This window comes from Sarcophilus harrisii, chromosome 4 (genome assembly GCF_902635505.1).
Source record: "Sarcophilus harrisii chromosome 4, mSarHar1.11, whole genome shotgun sequence".
In the NCBI taxonomy this organism is placed as follows: Eukaryota; Metazoa; Chordata; class Mammalia; order Dasyuromorphia; family Dasyuridae; genus Sarcophilus; species Sarcophilus harrisii.
In genome coordinates, this window is record NC_045429.1 from 171,421,644 (window position 1) to 171,442,828 (window position 21,185).

The window sequence follows — 21,185 nt, forward strand, 5'->3', positions numbered from 1 at the left end:
TATAGACAATTGAAACAAATTGTATGAATAAAAGTCTTTCCCCAATTAATAAAATAGTCAAAGATGTGAATGGTCTTCAGATGAAGAAAAAAGCTATCTATAGTCATATTTAAAAAAATGCTTTTAATCGCCATGAATTAGAAAAATGTACATTAAAAAAAACCCTGAGGTACTACCTTATTTCTATCAGATTGGTTAATAGGACAAAAAAGACAAGTGACAAATAGTGGAGGGAACATGGTAAATTTTTTTCTCAGATATTTTTTATTTTTTATTAAATTTTTTTAATAATTGTAACTTTTTATTGACAGAACCCATGCCTGGGTAATTTTTTTACAGCATTATCTCTTGCATTCACTTCTGTTCCAACTTTTCCCCTTCCTCCTTCCACCCCTTCCCCCAGATGGCAAGAAGTCCTGTACATGTTATTTATTTATGTCACAGTATATCCTAGACACAATATATGTGTGCAGAACCAAACAGTTCTCTTGTTGCACAAGAAGAATTGGATTCAGAAGGTAAAAATAACCCGGGAAGAAAAATAAAAATGCAAAAAGTTTGCATTCATTTCCCAGTGTTCTTTCTTTGGGTGTAGCTGCTTCTGTCCATCATTGATCAATTGGAACTGAATTAAATCTTCTCTTTGTTGAAGAAATCCACTTCCATCAGAATACATCATCATACAGTGTCGTTGTTGAGGTATATAATGATCTCCTGGTTCTGCTCATTTCACTTAGCATCAGTTCAGACATAGTAAAAATTTATACAAGAATTCATTGTTGTGGAGTTGGAGAGCAATTTTTAAGTATGCCTCCAAAGCTATAAAACCATGCATACTTTTGCCTTAGCAATACCACAAGTAGGTCTGTATACCAAAGAGATTAAAAAAAAGAAAACAACTTATAAGTACAAAATATTTATAGCAGTTCTTTTTTGTGGTGGCAAAGAATTGGAAACTGAGGGTATATTTATCATGTAGGAAATGGCTGAACAAATTATGGTGTGTGGTTGTGATGGAATACCATAGTGCTTTAAGAAAGGATGAGCAGGATGATTTCAGAAAAACCTGGAAATACTTAAATGAATTGATATAAAGTAAAATTAAGCAGAACCAAAAAAAACCACTGCACATAGTAAAAATAATATTACACAATGATCAACTATAAATAACTTAGCTGTTCTCAGCAATTCAATGATCCAAAAATTCCAAAAGACTTATGATAAAAATTGTGCTATCCACCTCTGGACAAAGAACTGATGGAGTCTGAATACAGATTGAAGCATATTTATTTTTCTTTTCTTTTGGGGGGGATTTTTTTGCCTGTGCTTTCTTTCACAATATGACTAATAAGGAAATATGTTTTGTATGACTGCATATGTAGGAAGAGGAGGAGGGGAGGGAGAGAATTTGTAACTCAAAAAAATTTTTAATGAATGTTCAAAATTGTTTTTACATGTAATTGGGTGGGGAATTAAATAGTTTTTAAAAGTTCTCATCTTTCTAGATCCAGAATAAACCCCAACTCGCTTGAAAAGCTTGCCCCCAAGTAATCAAGTCAAGTCAAATAAAGTCAAGAAGCATTTATTAAGTGCTAGGCCTTGTACTAAACTTAGTAAATCCCCATAGCACTTGCTATCTATAATTCTTCAAAAATCTGATTGGGATTAATCTCTCTGGGCCTGAATTTCCTCATCTTTAATTAGGAGATTGTATTAAATGATTTCTAAATTCCCTTCATATTTTAAATCTATGATCCTATGATTCCACTGTTGTCTACTTTCTTTTTATGTATAAGTGCTTTATCTCCAACTAGACTCTAATTTCCTTAAATACAAAGATTATATCTTATGATTTCCTTTTAGATCTTTTACAATACACATAGCTACTTAATAAATTGTTCCTTCTGGGATCCATTGCTAGCATGAAGGGGTATTATTTCTAGCTGAAAGGAAGCAGCATTTGCACACAAGCAAATCACTAGATATCTAAATTAGGTACCTGGCAGAAAATGCTGTTCAAGGACTCACCTGTATTTTTATTTCTTAGTTTCTATTCCTCTTTTGCTTTCCTTCCAAAGAGATAGGATGGCATAGTGAATAGAAAATTGGCCCTGGGGTAAGGAAAACATGGACTTAAGTTTTTCCTCTGACATATATTAAGCCACGTGGCTCTGGGAAGATCAACTAACCCTTCAATACCCCCAGAAATTGACTGCAGAACCATTTCTAATCTGTTTTGGTAAAAGGATTTCCCTTACCAGATGTTTTTTAAACCAATAAAATCATAGGTCTGAACTTAGATGAAAAAACAATTCTCATTTTTCACTTGATTCTCCTTGTTAAACATATTGATCTGCTTATCCATCCCCAGCCAAGTTCTTGTTATTTATCTCCCCCTTTGTCTAAATTCTTGGTTCTGATTTCTTTTCACAATTTTTAATCTCATTTAATTGATACCCATTCTTCCATTGGTTTTCTTTCTGAACAGTATGATGAGATTCCAAGAATAGCCTCTTCCTGGCTGGATAAGTAAATATCCTGAAAACTGCCTTTTGGTGACACAGATTTTGCCAAACTTCAAAAGTCATAAATCCTTAATGTCTAATTCTAGAGTCTATCTCTTCTGAAGGCAAAAACTCCTCATCCCCATTTCATAGAATTCTTCACTTCAAGATTTTCCTAGAGCACTACCTTATACACAGAAGTGTATGAAGTGTTCAGGGAAGATTAGGACATCTGGTGTGAAGATTTGCAGAATGCTTTTTAGGGCTTTTGATGTGCATTTGTCACCCAACTATAACCTGTGGCTCCAAGAACTTGTATCATGAGTACCCCCATTAAAATTTTCAAATGAGATAGGATTAATAACTGACAGGCTTCGAACCCATCATTGACTTAGGGGGATGTCTACCTCAAGCATGTCTACCTCCACTAAAATGGGCAGAAGACAATGGGCAATTTGTTCCAATAGCCATGAAGGCAGATGAAGAAGGCACTGTGGAGATTTTAGAGTTTTATCAGATATTTAAAATATCAAGGTCATTCACAGCATCCTGAGATGTTGCTAATTGTCTCAGCTTTTGTCTTTCCACTTGACTTCAATGAACCTGAAAAAGTGAGCGTAATAAGTCCGCCTCATTTCTATCTAATTCAAACGAACTCAGTATATCAACCCCTGGTATTGTTTGTCCTCTTTGAAAACTAAGGATGAACAATAATAACAACAATAAACTTATATACAAAGATTGCTGTTCTCCCTGATTACTCATACCCCTACACATTATTTTGTCTTTACTTTGTATTCATTCTGTACATTATTTTATATGTGTATATATTGTCTCCCTGGCCTTGGAGTTATGAAGATGTGGCTTTAAGTTCTCTCAAGTTGTCTAAAATATACTAAGCAAAAGACCCTAGAAAAGTCATTCTTTGAGATCAAGGATTGTTTTGTTTTCTTTCTTTATATCTCAAAATACGAAGCAGAGTCGTTGGCATATAGTAGGCACTTAATAAAAACTTGTTGATCGATTTGTTGCCTGATTTTACACTGTACACTGGATTGTGGTATAGCCTGAGCTATGAATTTCCCAAACCTGTAATGTTGGCTATAATATAAATCTATTCATTTTAGACTTCATGTATAAATATATTGATGTAATGATTTAGAAATAAAAATGTTAATACATACTTTAAAATGCCTTTAAAAATTCATATGAACCAGTGGTATTAAAAAGAAAAAAATAACTTAGGATCCTTTTCCTTTCCTAACTTTTTAAAAAATTCTTCAAGTCTTCCAAAATTCATGAACTACTTCAACATTATTCATTCCTAAAGAGATAGAGAAAGAAAGTAGGTCAAAGAATTTTTGATCCTTATGAATTTTACATTTTGTTTTTACTTTATTCAATCAGACTTTACTGCAGAATTTTTGATTTGGAAAATAGGAAAATTGAACAAGTAGTAATGTCCAGTAGTAATAGTAGATGAAATGGATATATATAATGGCAGTGTGTTTTATGGATCCTTTGAAACAATATTCAATCAGTATTTTTTATTGAATTAGTAGAATCTGTCTGTATCTAGTTATAACTATGATTATTACATTGGTATCTTCCTAGTTTTTCAGCCTATGGGCCCTGAATAAAAATAGAGGCTGCTTGAATGTCAGCCACTTACCCATTATAGACATGGTTTAAATTCTAATTTTCTCACCTATAAAATGAGGCTAAAGTAGAGTATTCAGCATATCTTAATTTATATAATTTTATAATATTACAAAGTATCAAGTAGGCCCATGTGTAAAGATGCAAGGCAAAAATATATTATTTATATTATTGTTGTTAAATTATGAAATATATCTCTAAACTACTGACAGAGATAATGAACTAGAGATAGAGTGAGTTAAGCATTCTCAGACATAATCAACATGTTGCTTTGTTTTTCTGGATTACAAGATATAAATACATATATGTGTATGTATTCATACACATATACATACATACATAGGGATATATGTGTTACAAGGGAGGGCTTCTGCTAAAGTTGGAGGACAAGAAATGGTGAATTATTGGGTAGTTATAAACAACCGAAATAAAAACCATTAATTAAAAATTATTGCATAAATAAAAAAGTACCAAAAACGATACCAACAAATAGAGCAGGTTTTTTTTAAACTATGTTGTAGTATAGAATTATATGTATATATTGTTGTTCAGCCATTTCAATCATGCCTTACTCTGTGACTCCTTTTGGGATTTTCTTGACAAAGACACTAAAGTGGTTAGCCATTTCCTTTTCCAGCTCAGAATGATAAGGATCTGAGGCCAACAGTGTTAACTTGCCTAAGATCACACAGCTAGCAAATGTCTGAGGCCAAATTTGAACTCAGGAAGATGTTATCCTGATTGCAGGCCCAGTGCACTGTCCCCTGAGCCCACATGTGTATGTATGCACATGTTTGTGTTGATATGTGTGTTACACATACTTCTTAGGACATAATTTGTATGTAACTAAAATTCAGAGCTTTTCATACAAGCTTTTTTCTGGTTCTTCTTTGAATTGAAATTTTTCTTTTTTGCTGGGAACCTAGCAAGTAAAAAACAATAAAAATTTTAATTAAAATATTTTAGTTAGAAAGGATCCATATATATTATTTTTGATGACTGTAGAAACTTGTACCTAGATGTAATATTAATTTGGTCTATGTCAAAGACTACAATTTACATTAAGACCACCAGGTGTGTTTTATCCTGGACAGTGACTACTTTTGTATTCATTTTCTAAGCCCTTGGAACTTTTGTAGACTTATGTCTAACCAGATTCTTCAAATTCTTTAGCTCACTCTAAGAGGGTCCTTATCTTGCAAAGATACATATTTTATAACCTCTGACTGACTTTAAGAGCAAATATAAGTTTATGAAATTAAATAGAAAACATAAAATTTTTACATTACTCATATTGAGTTATCTTTAGCACCTAACATGACCTACATTAAAAAAAAAAAAAAACCACTTATATAAGTCTTTAAGATTTACAAAGTTCTTTCTTTTCCATAACCTGTTGGCTCAATCAATGAAGCTATTATTATTTCCATTTTAAAGAGAAAAAAGTTTGAAAGACCCAGAAGAGAAATGATCTTTCCTGGCTAGTCTCAGAGCCAAAGATTCAAAGATAGGTCATAGAAACCTAGTTGTGGCTGTCTTTAGTGGACATCTACTTCAACTCCTTCATTTTGTAGAAGAAACCAGGGTTCATAGAAGGTTGAGTCACTTGCCTGAAGTCACACATGTAGGAAGTGGCAGAGGTAGGATTACACCCACTTTTCTGAATTCAAAGCCATATCTTTTGATGCTATGCCAACTCTGCAGATGTCCTGAATCAAACCCAGTACTAGACCATACTATTCACCAAACCTCTGCTTTCAAAGAGCTTACTATTTATTAGCCACAAGAAGAAAGAATAGCTACTGTTTATTGGCGAGAACAGCTAGTAAGAAGACCAACAAATATTGCATGGAAAACACAGAATTTAATTCAGCAAATATTTCTAAAGAACTTTCTATTTTTCAAGTCCTTAGTGATATAAAGACAAAATAGTACATAACCTCAAGGAGCATATGTTCTACTAAAATAGACAGTAGGAAAAGGAAGCAGAAATCAATGTGAACACAGAGAAATAAGCTGCCAATATATGAAAATAAATAAACTAGTTCAGGGGTGGGGAAACAATTGTATCTGGGAGAGTTAGGAAAGATATCTTGGAGGAGATATCACCTTGAATGGTGATAGAGGTTCCCAGATGCTGAGTTTCAACATTTTGTTACTGCTATATTTTTAAAATATTTTTAATACTGACAGTGACTATTATTCAAATGGATCCTAAAGTCATTCTCCTCATTGAAATAACTGTATACTTATTAAAGGTAAGAAGTATCTTCACCCATAACTGAACCACAACCACCTTTGACTCTTCTTAAGACATTTGGTTAGCTGTTACAAACAAATCATGGTTAATGATCTCAAAGAATAAACTGGAGTCTGAAGAAGTAGTGCTTGTTTTTATATATTAAAGTAATTTTAAGGCTTAAAAGGAAATACTAATCAAAGTAAAAATAAATATGGTACAATAGGATGAGACAACATGGCATTATAAAAAGCATGTTAAATTTGGAATCACAGGAGCTGAGTTCAAATCCTAACTCTACCACTTAGCACCTGTGTGACCATAGATTAATTATGTAACTTCTCTAGACTTCATTTTCCATATCTGTAAAAGGGAGTTGAACTGGAAAAACTCTAATATCCTTTCCAATGTTCATATGTATAGTCTCTTACCTTTTGATCATGCAGTTACTTATATGTAAACTCCATCCTCAACAAGACTTTTCTTAAGCATTTAACTGTCACTGCAATGCATAGAACCTTCGAATATGTTTTAAAAAATTATCTGTCCCTAAATACTTATATTCTGTTTGGGGATATAAAAATTAATAGAAAATGGAGCACTCTGATATGCTTTAGTAACATTTAATTTCATCATAATTTAAATTAAGTTGTCTAAATTCAAATGCAACATCTACTTTTTAAAGTACCTATATAACACCCCCTTATGGGCTTGGTCTCACAACTCACAGTTGTATGAGAGTGCCAGAGAGCAGCCAACTACTGTAACCATAAGAATTTCTTTAATAAGCCTTCAGGATTGTAATTTCAAACACTCCCCTTGGCTCATTAGCCACTATCCAATATATCCTTTCTCAATATATATATTGATTAGTCAATGATATCAATGAGCTTTTACAAATATACTGAGAATGTATAGCAAGGACAGAAGAACAGGAATATTCCCTCAAACTGGGAATAGAACCTCCTTGGGGATAGTGGACTCAGGTTTAAAATGGTTAATACAAAACATCATCCACAATTTCTGAAGAATTGAAGTCACTGAGAAATGTGCACAGGTTAACCAGGGGTTCTGAATTTGACCTTTTTTAGGTTTTGGAATCCACCTTAATTGTTTTGTTTTAAAATCCTATGTATTTTATATTATTCATTTAAAAACATCATTCTGAGAAAAAGTCCATGGACTTTGTCAGACTGGTAAAGGGAATATAATAAAAAAAAAAAAGTTAAGAATTTCAGCTTTAAAAGTATTTTACCTAGGAGGAAATTGCAGTATACTGGAAAGGTCACTAGAGTCAGAAGACCTGGGTTCAAATCCTGATGTGATTCTTACTATTTAGATGACCTACTTCAGGAAGGACCTTCCAGGAACTAAATTTCTGAATCTATAAAATTTCCAGGATATCACTAGGTGGTCTTTGAGGTCTTTTCAGTCTATGGATATCTAATCCAATGTTTAAGAAAAGTATACACTCTGAATTTCAAAAATTCCTTATATTCTATGTAAAGTATTTGTCCTCTATTGGGTTAAAGTATCCTACTAGACATTCAATAATGTTTAATAGTCAGCACAGCTCTGCAACTTTTGGAATCCAACATACACATACCGTACATAGTTATAAACAGCAGGAAAGGTCATACATAGTTCTGTGTCAAGGAAAGACATTACTTGGCATGAGTTGCAATTGATATTACAAGATAATTTATTTGCTTTTAGTTTATTTGATACTTATTCTGGATGAGAAATTTGGGAGAAATAACCTAATGTCAAAACTGTAAATGGGTGTGTTTTGTTCCATCCAAACCCAGAGGTGACGGGGAATAAACAAAACCAGAGAACAATTTATCCCTTTCCCCACTTCAGTAACGTTAAGAATTTTTGCCAAATTCAATATTGTTAATTTTATGATGATTATTACCCCACCTTTATAAGAACAAAAGCACAAGACCCCAGTGAAAGTTAAAGTGTGTAATACTTTTTAACTTGAAAGACAAGAGTACTGGTTCACAATTTTCAATTTTTGCTTTGCAATTATTAGAATGCTTAAAAAGTAAATAAGGAAGATGGATGGTTTTGGCAAATAGATCATTATTAAAGAAAAATATTTGCATTAATGATTATCTTAACTTTATACAATTAAATAAAATCAATTGACCAAACAACATGCATAGTAGAACCATTATCTAATTCTCCAACTTAATACATATTTAAAGAGCTATATATTTTGGCTATAATTGCAGCCTGAGCTTATATTCCTCAAAGCCTTGGGAACATTTCAAGCCAAAAATAAAGAAAAAAAAACATTAGGTTTTAGTTTAATTCATTTTCAGCCAGTTATGCCTAGGGAAATACATATTGGAATGCAGGAAGGCAAATTCTCATGTGTTTCAAGTGAAAAATTAATCAGAAAGCAGCACGTCTGTTGGGCTCAGTGACATAGCTATTGGTTACTATAAGAATCCATAATGAGTTAGAATTAAAGCATTTTATTTTGGCAAATGGCAACTGATTTTCAAGAAAAATCAGTTTCATCACTGGCCTAACCCCTCCAATTACTGTGGCTGAATAGAAAGTGTCTAATCACTCTTATTGAAGATTCCATTGCCCATTGGAAAAATATAACTACTAAAACTTTTGTTTATGAATGGAAGTGTGACATTTGGGATTGAAAAAGAAAATCAATGTTAACAAAAGTGAAACTTTCCTGAAGCTATAGACCACCCTGTGCTATAATTTTCTCATTTCTCAGAAATAAAGCATGGTCACGTTTGGCCATTACTCATGAGGAAGACCACCAAAGAAAATCCAAGGTGTGACAATTAATGTATAGAATCAACACTGGATGTGAGCTCCAGAAAAATATTAAGAGTGGGCCACACACATTGTCTAAAAAAACGATCTTGATATTTTGGTGTGGAGGGAGGAGGGGTAGATAGGGAGTCTTTCACCAATTTAGTGAATGTCCACTTGAACTGGATAAAGTAGGCCTTAAAAATTGTTTGCATGTTGAATTTGAATTCCAAATCTTAAGACTAAGAAGAAATACAAGCTAAGCATTGCCCTCTTAGCCAAGTCCAGCTCAAATATATTGGCCAAACTAATTTACATAAATAGGGGAGGAAGAGGTTGAAGAGGTTATCTCTAACTACAGGATTCATAATTGTCTGTCAATGTATCATTTTCATCAAAGTTCACAACTTTCCTCAGAAACCTTTCCAATACCTAATTTGGTTACTTTGAATTATGTACGCTATGAAAGCAAATAAAATGAGATAGGCTATTCGGTGGAAACACTGGATTTGGAAGCAAAAGGATCTGACTTTGAATCTTGATTCTGACAAATAGAATCTAAATGTAGGAAGTAAATGAATTGACTGTAAGTTCCTTGAGAGCAGGGGCAGTTTTTGGCTTTTCTTTGTACTCTCAATGCTTAACAAAGTGCCTGGCACTATGTTTAATAAATGTCTAATATCTAGGTGGTACAGTGGAGAGGGTACCAGACCTGATTTCAGGAAGATTCATTTCCCTAAGTTCAAATTCAACCTGATATACATACTTGATATGTGACTCTGGGCAAATCAATTAGCCACATAAGCCTGAGTTTTCTCATTTATAAAATGAACTAAAAAGGAAATGATAAATTACTCCAATATCTCTGCCAAGAAAATCCCAAGTAGGGTCACAAAGAGATGAATACAGCTGAAACAACCAAACGACAGTAAATGTTTACTAACTGCCTGGCCATTTAACTGTTGTAAACTTGAGGAAATCTACTTCTCTAGGCTTTTGTTAACTCATTCGTAAAAAAAAATAAATGGCCATCCAACTTCAAATCTATTATATTTTCAGTATATCAATAAAATGTAGTTGAAAACATCCTGGTGCACCTTAAATCAGTAAATATTCAATGATCTTTTTGTAAGTGTCCAAACAAGTAAAGATAAAATGATCTATAAAAAATATGGGTTGCCTGAATTGTAAAGCAAGTCCTCATTTATACTGGTAGAATAGGTTACTTACTGGGAGTTTTAAGAAAAGAAAAAAGAGAGGAAAAAAAGAAGAAATGAAAGGAGAGGAGAACAGAGAAGAGGAAGAGGAGAGAATTAAGGGGGAGGGAAGAAGAGGAAATGGGGAAAAGGGGGGCAGGCAAGGAGAAGAGAGAGGAAGAAAGGAGAGAAGAGGAAAGGAAAGAGAAGAGAGGAAAGGAGAGAAGAGAGAAAGGCAAAGGAAAGGAGAGGAATAATGAATGGATATGACTTTTTCTTATAAAACAGTGTTGCAATAGAAATATTGTCTTAAATGCAACTCAATTATATATACTTTTTGATGCAATCAGGAATCATAAAACTAAGTAAAAGTTAGATTTTTGTCTATTTGAATTGGAACTAATCAGTGAATTCTTAAGTTTATGCAATTTTTTCTTTAGCTCATCTATTATTTTGCTTTTAGCAAAGTTTTCCTGAATGAAAAATATCACAAATAAATATATACACATATATATATGCATTTCTATACATTGAACTATCTTTATAATATGCCATGAACTTGCTTTCTGATGAGGCTTAGCAGATATAATACACTCCAAGAGATTGAAACAGTGGAGAAAGAATGAAGCTATATATCTGGATCAGAAGATTTAAACCATAGTACACAAAGACTAAATTCTTTGCCATTTGATTCAGCTTTGCTTTCTGATAAACTACCTCAAAGGATGAAGTTCAAGAGACTCAATATCACATGCCTGTAAAGGTTTTGTTATTATGAGGTCAACTCCCTCTCTCTAGCCTCCTCTTCTTTTCTCCCACACTTGTTATTTTAATTCAGCTAAAAGTTCAACTCCCCAGCTTAATTCCAGTACCTCCTAATGAGGGAAGTGTAACACTATCCAGCCATCTCACTGCACAGCCATCAGCATTTCAGGCTCTGCACAGTTTGATTTATGTCAGGTTGGTTAAAAATCACCCACACACTGAAAACACCCTGCAGAGACGCAGCAATTGGTTCTCAGCTATGATGCTCTCCCCTCCTCTTCACTATCCTCCATAGTGTAAGGGTGAAAGGAAAAGGCTATTGTGTTATTGTAGATAGTCCTCTCACAGGAGGGGGGGAGAGAAACTTGGGCTTCCTTGACATAATTTGCACCTATTTATTTAAAGGAGCATAAATGATATCATGGTGACATGCCAACAATAGAAACAAAAGGGGGGGCATTGTCAGGTCTGAACACATGCAATAAACCATCCTTTAAATATACTAGTGCTAGAAAGGTCTTTCAAAATAAGAGATTATCTGTGACAAGATGGGCTCTAAATCCATGAAGGAAAAAAAATCAGAACTGATGGCTTTGAGCCAGTCAGGAAACTCTTAATCATCCTAGGGGAGCAAAAGAAAGAGGGGTCATTTTTCTTACGGGGAACAATCTGTAAACCAACATTTCTCTCCTTATTCTACAAAGAAGACAAGCCACCCTGAAATCACCCTGGTAATTATTAAGAAAAAAGCTGTTCCATCAGGTTATTTTAAAAGACTTCTTACCCACTTCCCTTTAATAAAAAATTTAAAAAAAAAAACTATACCTTCTAGCTATTGTGAAAAATGCTTTCTCAGTCTAGGAAGCCCTTAGGTACAATTAATTTGGACTACCTGTGCCTTGGGCAATCATTTCTTTCTGATTCTCAACCTTTTCATATTGGAGAAAATTACATTTAAGATTCTATTCAGTTTTCAAATCCTACAATCTAAAACTAATACTAGTAAATGCTTTAACAACTGGTTCTTCAGGAGAAAAGCCTTTTTAATAAACTTTAAATTCAATTTAATACTTTTAAATTAATCTCAATTATTAACATTTTGTCCATCACTTTCTTAAGTCAAAATAATCAATAAAGCAGGTATTTGGCTATTTCTGAAGTGGACAGCTTTTTTTCATTGACTCCTTCAGAATTGTCTTAGATAATTGTATTGATCAGAAAAAGTAAATCATTTACATTTGATCCCCATTATAACATTGGTGTTATAATGTTATAATTGTGCTGTGCACTTTGACTACTTGGTTCTCACTTCACTTTCTATCAGTTAATACAGGTCTTTCTGTGTTTTTCTGACACCAACCTCCTCATCATCTCTTATAGTACAGTATCTCATTACAATCATATGTCACAGTTTGTCATCCATTCCCCAATTGATGGGGATCCCCTCAATTTCCAATTCCTTACCACTACAGGAAGGAGCTGATAAAATATTTTTATACATATAGGGCCTTCTTTTACTGTGATTTCCAGGATACAAATCTCATAGTAATATTGATAGATCAAATGGATATGAAAATGTTATACCTTTTGGACACAATTCCAGATTGTGGTCCAGAATGGTTGAATCAGTTCACTGATTCACCCATCAATAATTCATTAATGTGCTCATTTTCCCTCATCTACTCCAGCATTTGTCATTTCTGATAGATGTAAGGTGGTACCTCAGAGTTGTTTTACTTTGCCTTATTTAATCAATAGTGCGTTAGTACATTTTTTTTCTTTTCCTTTTTTTTTTTTTTTTTTTTTGCTGAAGCAATTGGGGTTAAGTGACTTTCCCAGGGTCACACAGCTAGGAAGTGTTACATATCTGAGGCCAGATTTGAACTCAGGTCCTCCTGACTTAACGGTTGGTACTCTATCCACTGCTTCACCTAGCTGCCCTTAGTACATTTTTCATATGACTAAGATACCTTTGAGTTTTTCTTAATAGACGTTGTGTTACTTGCACAGAGAGTGGGGGTGCCATTCTTTCTCCCAGCATATATTAATAGAGTATCATCCAATTGCTATTTAACCTCAGTGCATCAACTCGAGCTTCAGCCCATTACATCTTCTTTTGAAGATTACCTGTTCATATCATATGGTCATTTATCAATCAGGTAATGACTCCTACAAATGAAAATTTCATCAGAAAAATGCTGTAAAATTTTTATATTATTTCATTGCCTATGGCACCTTTTAGTAAAATATAGTTTACCCAATTATTACTGTTAATTAGGTCCACTCTTGCTTTTGCTTTTTCTGAGATCATGATTGCCACCCCTACCTTTTTAACTTTGACTGCAGCATAATCTATTGATTCTGTTCCAGCTTTTAATTTAAGTCTGTGTGTCTTTTTGATCAATCATATCTCTTGTACACAACATATTTTTGAATTCTAGTTTCTAATCCATTCTGCTAACCACTTCCATTCTATAGGTTAATTCATCCCATTCACATTCACAGTTGATTATTGTATATTTCCCTCCATCTTATTTTCTTCTGTTTATCATTCTTTCTCTCTTTTTATCCTATCCTTCCTCAAAAGTCTGTTTTACTTCTGATCACTGCCTCCTTTAATCTAATCTCCTTTTTATCATTCCTCCCCTACTGCCACCATATTTCTTATCCTTTTCCCTTAATATTTTCCTACTGAGAAAAATAGATTTCTATACTGAACTAGGTGTGTGTGGGTAAATGTGTTTTATTACTTCTTTAAACCAATTTGGATAAGAATGAGATTCAAACATTGCTTGTTATCCATCCTTATTTTCCCCTCCACTATAAAAGCTCTTTCTTGCATGCCTCTTTTATGTGAGAAAATTTTTGCTGTTCTTCCTCTCCATTTTCCTTTCTCCCCATGGATCCCTCTTTCTCATTCCTAGATTTTATTTTTGGATATTATCCCAATATTATTGACTTACATCCACTCCCTTTGTCTTGGTAGACTACTTCTGAGTGCCTTAATAATGTTCTTAGGAATTACGTGTATTATTTTCCTATACAGGAATATAAACAATTTAATTTTATTGAATTCTTTAAGATTACTCTTTCTTGTTGACCTTTTTATGCTTCTATTGAGTCTTCCATATGTGCCTGTCTTTTTATCAGGAATGCTTGGAAGACTTCTATTTCATTAAATATTCATTTTTTCCCCTGAAGGATCTTACTCAGTTTTGCTGAATACCTTGTTTTTTAGTTACAATCTTAGTTTTTATGCTTGCTAGAATATCATATCTCAGGACCTCTATTCTTTTAATGTGGAAGCTTCTGAATCTTGTATGATTCTGTTTGTGGTTCCACAATATTTAAATCATTTAGTTATTTCTGACTGCTTGCAATATTTTCTCCATAATTTGGGAGCTTTGGAATTTGTCTATAATATTTCTGCAAGTTATTATTGGAAATCTCTTTCAGGAGGCAAAAGGGGAATTCTTTAAACTTCTGTTTATCCTCTGGATCTAAGAAATTGGTTTTCCCTTATAATTTCTTGAAATATGATGTCTAGGTTTCTTTTTTTTAATTGTGGATTTTTTGGTAGCCTAATACTTAAATTATCTCTCCTTATTTCAGGTCAGTTATTTTCCAATGAATTAATTCACATTTTCTTTTATTTATTTATTTTATCGTTTTATTGTATCTTAATGTCTCATGGAATAAATATCTTTCACTTACTCAATTCTAATCATTAAAAAATTGTCCTCAATGAGTTTTTGCACCTCTTTTTTCCATTTCTCTAATTCTGAGTTTAAGGAGTTCTTTTCTTCAATGAATATTTATGCCTTTTTTACTAGTAAATAAAGTGCTCATACTGAAGAAAGAAAGATTCATCTTCTTGAGCTCAAATCTGGCCTTAGATACTTACTATCTTTGTGATCCTAGGCAAGTCACTTAAGCCTGTATACCTCAGTTCCTCATTTATAAATGAATAGTAGAGGAAGAAATGCCAAATTATTCCAGCATCTTTGCCAAGAAAACACCAAATGGGGTCACAAAGTGTCATACCTGATTGAAAAACAACATTCTTCAGTGAATGTTTGTGTCTATTTTACCATTAAGATAATTGTTTTTAAAGTATTTTCTTCATATTTTTGTGCCTCTTTTAACCAAACTGTTCATTCTCTTTTCATATTTTTGCATTACTTTCATTTCTTTTATCACTTTTTCCTCTCCTTATCTTATCTTATCTCTTTCTTTAACCCTTTCAAGAATTCTTGCAAACATTAGATTCAATTAGCATTTTTCTCTGAGGCTTTGCTTATAGGAATTTTAACACTGTTGTATTCTTCTAAGTTTATGTATTGGTGTTCCCAGTCACCATAGTAGATGTCTGTGGCTAAGTTCTTTTGTTGTTGTTGTTGTTGTTGCTGCTTATAGTTTTTGTTTGCTCATTTTTCCCATGCTATTTCTTGACTTTTAATTTCATGTTAAAGTTGAGCTCTTCTCACTTTCTAGGGGGGTGGGGAGTATTGTGCCAAGTTTCTGGCTTTTTTGTGCTACTGTTGTCAGAGCTTGTTCCAAAGTCCTACAAACTTTTGTTGCTTCTTAAGTGATATTACCCTGAAAAAGATATGGTCACTGTTCTCTTGGACTACTCTGGTCTTTATTCAGGATAAACCACTGCTCCCCTAAGGCTTCAAGAACTAGTGCTCCTCTTGGCCCTGGGACTGTGACCAGGTCTTCTGCTTCCTTATGAACAATCACAATCTTTCCTTTCTACCTAGTAATCATGGCTTAGAAATTTTTATGGGCAATAAGGTTGCCAATCAGCACCAGATGTACCCAATGCCAGCAAAGGGTCCTTTATAATCTTTTTTCTGATCAGTTTCCTGACCCCTTATTAAAGCTGAGAGTTCTCAAAACTGCTGCTAATGCTATTGCCTACTGGCATCCTTGTATTACAGGTTTCTTCTGCAGAACTCTTAAGCTGTCTCAAATGTCTTTTTGTTGGTTCTCCCATTCCAAAATGTAATTTCAGCCATTATTTTAAAATTGTTTGGTGGGATATATTAGACTTCGGCTGGATTACAGTTTGTACTCTGCCATCTTGACTCTGTTTCATCACTAGTACTTTTTAAGCAGGAAAGAGATATGGTAAGACTTCTATTTTTGCACTATCAATTTGGTAGTTGTGTGGGAGATAGATTGCAAAGGAGAGAAAGGCTAAGTGTAGATAAAATAATTAACAGGATACTAATATAGTCTAAGTTAGAGGGGAGGGCTAAATTAGGGTGTTTCTGAGTAGAGAGAAGGGGGCAGATTTCACTAAATGTGTAAATACATAATTTGACAAGATCTGATTTTTGACTGGATTGAGATTGTAAACCAGAGTACCTAGAAAGATGGTGTTTCCCTCAACAGAAACAGGGACATCAAGAGTAAGAGGGAGATTTAAGGGAGAAGGTTAATGAGTTTGATTTAGGACATGTAGAATTTTAGCCATCTTTGGGAAGTGAGATTGGAGATATCTAATACATAGTTGTTATTGAGGGACTGGAATTCAGGAAAGGGATTGAAACTACATTAATTAATCATTTGATCAAAATCCATTCATTAAGAGACTAGTGTATATTGGGGTGGGGAAGGGAAGGGGAGATGGCAATTGTTGTAAAGGACATGGGAAGACAAACTGTTGGCGAAATTGTGAATTGGCCCAGTCACACTAGAAAATGACTTGGAACAATATTCTAAAAGTCAATTAAGTTGTGTGTGTCTTTCAACATTATGATACCATTGATAGGCATATGAGAGAATGCTAGAACAGATTATTAAATTTTCAGTTCCTCAGAAATAAACAAATACTGCATAAAATCAGAACTTTATTGTTTTGCTGACTAGATAGAGTTAAAAGTGATTTTTTAAATGTTTGTAATTCAAATTATTCAATTGTTACACGTTTAACAAGAAGCTATTACATATGACCAAAGAAGTTAATAATGGAAACACTTTTGTATTGAAAGATTTACCACAGCACTTTTTGTTGTAGCAAAGACCTGAAAATAAAACAAGTTGGAATTGCTGAGAAAAACATGAGATATGAGTGTAATGGATTATTATTGTTGTACAAGAAATATTGGATATAATATAAATAATGGATTAAGAGAAATCTGTAAAGATTTGTATGAAATGATTCTGAATGAAATGAATAGAGACAGAAAAATTTACACAATGACCATAGCAACAAACATAACTGTAAATAGCTCAGAAAGACTTCAGAAGTATGATTAATGTTTTCACCAATTATGGCTTCAGAGGGTCAATTATAGATGAAACATGCTTCCTACTTCTTAGCAGAGAAGTAAAGAAGAAGAAGAAATACAAAATATGAAGTATGTTTTCAGACAGTTACTATATTGATTTTTTTGGTTGGTTAAACTTACTGGTTACAAGGAAAGACTTCTGGGGGAGGAAAGGAGTGAAGGATAATAAAGGTGAAACAATGCAAAGACCAACTTAGCACCCTGGATACCTTAGAATCAGCTGGAGTCAGGATAAGCACAAGTCCTTGGTCTTTATTCTTGGTCTTTAGGGGTAGAAGTGAAGAGAATGGACACAGGATCTCCACAACCTTCCTTCTCCTCATCTACCACCAAAGTGACTCCGGTTTGTCTTATTCTACCCCCTAATCTCTCCCACAATTCTCTGTATACACCAAAAGATCGAACCAGCACAGAATAGGGAAGGGACATTTTCCAAGCATGTACTAATAGAGTATTGTCCAATTGGTAATTAGCCTTAAGTGCTATGTTGTCCAACCCCAGTGCATCAACTCAGAGTTTCAGCCCTTTACAAAACAAAACAAAAAATAAAGAAATGAGTCTTAATGAAGCATCAAAAATTATGCAGAGGGTAAAAGGAAGCCCATAGAGGGACACAGATAAGCAAGGCAAAATTGAGCTTTTGTAGATATTTTGTTTAGTTTATTATGCATTTTTGAAAAAAATATACACAATAAGTTAACAGTTTAATAAGTATGATCCTTTTTTGGGTTCTTCTTACTGTAAAATACTTGTGGGTGTTGGTGTTTAAATTCATAATAAAAAAGAAAAAAATTAAAAGAAATTAAAAGAATTGATAGGAATGATATCCAGAGGAAGATAAGCAGAACATTAAAGAAGTTAGAGATGATAGTTTATAAAGATCTTTTGTCTGCAAAACAGAATACTAAGGAGCTGTTGCTATTCAGTCATTTTTAGTTATTTCTGGCTCTTCAAGACCTCAGGTGGGATTTTCTTGCCAAAAATACTGGGATGGTTTATCACTTCCTTCTCCAAATTATGTGACAATGAAGTAATCAAGGCAAATAGGATTAAGTGACTTGCCATGGATCACATAGCTAGTAAGTGTCTGAGGCTAGATTTGAATTCAGGAAGACTAATCTTCCTATCTATCCACTGAACCAAAAATTTGCCCCAAAAAAGGTAGATTTTAGTTTTATTTCATTCAATTTATGAAATATTTATTAAGTAGCTATTGTGCATTCTAGTAGGTGTTGACAATGTAAAAGAAAAACAAAAGAATAAAAGAATCTCACCCTCCAAGAGCTTACTTTCTACTTCAAAGGAAAAGCATATTCACAATAATATATAATATATGCAATAAATACATAACAAATGTAAAATAAATGCCAAGTAATTTAGGAGATAGTACACTGACAACCAAAGGAATAAGGTTATACTTCTTGTAGAAGGTAACAACTTATCCTTTTAACTCACAGAAGTGAGGAGAGAAGCATTCAAGGCTTGGAGACCAGAAAATACATAGAGAAGGAAAACATAATGTTTTGTATTAGGAACCTAGAAGGTCTATTTGGCGGGAAAATAGTGTGAGGGAAGAGAATGTGCAATCAGTGTAGAAAGATAGTTTAGAATCATATTTTGGGAATATCAATTTGGCAGCTGTGTGGAAGAGGAATTGTAGAGAGGAGATCAGAGGTAGAGTCAGAAAAACCAGTTAGTAAATGATGTGATGATGAAATTATATTAGTGATAAATTAGTGATAATAAGGACCTGAACTAGGGTGGTTGGGATGTGGAGAAAGTTGTGACAGATGAAAGAGATGTAGAGGTAAAAAAAAAAAAAAAATACTTCCTGATGATTGCAGAATCACGAAATTATATACCCAGCTAAGCCTAACTCAAAGCAGAATGTGCTATCTTCACAGAAATATCCCTAACTGGTGTTCTTCAAAGTCTAGATGTATACTTGTTAGGTAAACTATGGGAAAAATATGAGTCAGACTACATATCCCCAGAGAGCCCATCAAGTGATAAGTTCCATCATTTTGTGCAATATACAGCATAAAAGTGGAAATACAAAACTATCAATCAATAAACATATTAGACATTTACTTTGTTCCAGACATTGTACTAGGAGTAAAAAAAAAAAAAAAAAAAAAAAAAAAAAAAAAAAAGCAAAAATAATATTTGCCCTCAAGGAGCTTACATTGCAAAGGGAAAGGATATATAGATATAGATATATATAGATATATTTAGACAGAGACAGAGATAAAGACAGACTGACAGACAGACAGACATCCATGATCATGATAGCAGATAGAATGAGTAGAGTTCTTGGGAGAGATTAATGGGGAGTCTAAATTTGGCAGTCATCTGCATATAAATTATGATCAAAGCCATAGGAGTACATGATATCATCAAATTTGAAGAAAAAAAGAAGCCAAAAGATTTTGGAATTTTAGGCCAGAGACTCCATGCTTAAAATACGGAAGAAAAGTAAAGAACTAAAGAAGGAAACAGTGGAGAAAAAGTCAGAGAGTTGGAATAGAACAATGAAAGTTAATTTAACATAATCTAAATCTGAAAGCCTAAATTTAGGAGAGGAAAATAGATGTATAATGTTCATAAGAAACATTTCAAATGTTAGAGAAAAATCAAATAGGCTGAAAAATAGGTTGTTCAAAAAGAAGGTCACTGAAAAGAGGGCTTTAAAAAAATTGATTGTAAGAGCTTGAAAACTGAAATGAGGGAGGGTGTAAGAAAGTGAAAGTAGTAAAGGTAGACTGAATAAGATGCTAATAAATTTCATGTAAGCAATCTCTTTAGAATTGAAAACAATTACTTCAGAAGTTTATTCTTGAAGGGTTTTTTTATCATGTGCTCTTAATATTCATTCTATATATTTCCCCACTATTAGGTCATGGAAGCAAGGTTTTCAAGTATTATATAAATATAAATGTATATGTATATAGAACCTAAATACCTTAGCTATAAGTTATATACTTCAAATTAAATAAAATTGCTATAAAATAAAACTGTGAGACAAAACCAGTTTTCCCCCTGAGGGATTTTTAATAACAACCTTATATTATTAAAATTAGTTATAATAAACCATTTATGTTCTGATCAAAATTTTCTGGGTAACCTTGCTCACAGTGGACCATAATTTATGGTGTTACACTTAGTTTGAAGGTGACTACTTGGTCTTATGACAAAAAATCGTAGGTGGGCATTTGTTAGTGATTAGAAATGTATGATATGTACATCTTTTATAATCATCTTAAGTATCTTTCTTTTGAAGTAGCTTTCTGTAAGTAGCTTGCAGCAGAATTTTATCAGTTTAAAGGAATATTTTGCAACTATCCCAACCAAAACCAAAATAATATTAAAGACCTCCCATTTGGAGGATTTAAGTAGATTTTAAAGGATGAGCAGTGGTAGTTCAACCTAGTTCAAATAAATAGGAATCATCATTATTCCTTAACCTTTGCCCCCAAACTCAACTCAAACCTTTTCTGAGGTCTGAGGAAGTTCAGATGTCTTCTCCATTCATTCTTCAAATTTGTATGTCTCTGCACTTTTGGATTCCAGCTGGAATCAAACATGTTCAAATTCCGCAAATGAAGTTGTTCTCATGAGATCTCCAACCCAGTTTTAAGGATTAAAGAGAATCAGATAGTTCAGATAAGTTTCAGTATCAGTGGCCAAGTCATTGGCTGCTTGTCCAATCTGAAGTTTTCAAAACTTGCCCATT